The sequence below is a fragment of the Otolemur garnettii genome, unplaced genomic scaffold (assembly GCF_000181295.1).
Source record: "Otolemur garnettii isolate 467f Iridium unplaced genomic scaffold, OtoGar3 scaffold00017, whole genome shotgun sequence".
NCBI lineage: Eukaryota > Metazoa > Chordata > Mammalia > Primates > Galagidae > Otolemur > Otolemur garnettii.
Genome location: NW_003852412.1, coordinates 6,095,585 through 6,097,404, shown reverse-complemented (window position 1 = coordinate 6,097,404; position 1,820 = coordinate 6,095,585).

Here is a 1,820-nt window from a genome sequence, read left to right as displayed (position 1 = left end):
ATGTATTACCACGGAACATCAAAATTATTGCAGAATATTCAAATATATGCAAACAGGTCCACATATTTACATTAAGTGCAAATGTAGATCACAGAATAATACACTATAGCATTTTGCCAAAAAATATTCCTACAGATAGAAAAAAGGTATGATAGTCCAAAAGAAAATATTAATAGCAGCAGTTATCTCAAGGTAATGAGCTTATGAAGAAATTTTTTCAGTTTATTTTTGCTTCCCTAAATTTTTCCACATTGTTAGATCTTAATTTTTATTATCATCATTTTTTTGAGACAGAGTCTCACTATGTCACCCTTGGTAGAGTGCTGTGGCATCACAGCTCACAGCAACTTCAAACTCTTGGGTTTAAGCAATTCTCTTGCCTCACCCTCCTACCTAGCTGGAACTATAGGTGTCCGCCACAATGCCCAGTTATTTTTTGTTGCAGTTGTCATTGTTGTTTTAGCTGGCCCAGGCTGGGTTCAAACCCACCAACTTCAGTGTACGTGATTGGTGCTGTAACCACTGGCTATAGGTACCGAGCCCACATTGTTAGATTTTAAATCACAAATAAGTTTAAAACAAGTTATTTTAATTGATATAGGAGTGTGACTGATAGTGTTGTGGCTGAAAAATGTTGAATGTTTTTTCTTTTTTTATTAAATCACAACTGTGTATGTTAATGCATTTATGGGGTACAATGTGCTGATTTCTATACAATTTGAATGGTTACATCAAACTGTTTAACTTAACCTCACTTACATATTTGTTGTGTTAGGACATTTATACTCTACTCTTAATAGTGTACCCTTGCGTTGTGCACATTAGGTGAGGTCCCACCAAATACGTTCCCTCCCCCAGGCCTCCCCTCTCCCCTCCTCATCCCTCTCCCTCCTCTTCCCTTCTTCTTTCTGGACTACAGTTGTGTTTTATCATTCATATGAAGTGTAGGTGATTATATATTGGTTTCATAATAGTATTGAGTACACTGGATACTTTTTCTTCCATCTTGACATACTTTACTAAGAAGAACATCCAGGTAAACATAAAATATGTAAAGTCTCCACCTTTTATGGCTGTATAGTATTCCATGGTGTTCCTATACCACAGTTTGTTAATGTATTCATGGGTCGATAGGCACTTGGGCTGTTACAGAAACATCTTAATGTCAGTCTGAGTATTCCAAAATTCTGCCCATTTTTCTTGAGTTCATTTCTTACAATTAACACTGAAGTACACTTAAGCCATTTTTTTTTCCTCTGGGTTATTTCTAACAAGTAGTCTGGGCATGTTTTCTCTTTGGTAACTTCTCTACAAAATCATTATCTTTTCAAACCTTATTCTTCCTCTTTATTCTCTCCCATACCATATAGAGTAGCACAAAGCTGTGATTTGGGTCACCTTTGTGGAAGAAAAAGCTGTCAGATAAACTGAATCACTAATCTCAGAAAACTAACAGTTGGGCACTATGTAATTATCCATGCCCTAGGATAAACCCTCTTCTGGAGTCAATCAACTCACTCCTACAAAGCTAATGCATACCTATTTTATGATTGGTATCATACTGAAATCTGTATTAAAAGTTATCTGCGGCTCGGCGCCTGTGGCTCAAGCGGCTAAGGCGCCAGCCACATACACCTAAGGTGGCGGGTTCAAATCCCCAGCCCAGGCCCACCAAACAACGATGGCTGCAACCAAAAAACGGCCAGGCGTTGTGGCGGGCGCCTATAGTCCCAGCTACTTGGGAGGCTGAGGCAGGAGACTCGCTTGAGCCCAGGAGTTGGAGGTTGTTGTGAGCTGTGATGCCACAGCACTCTACCCAG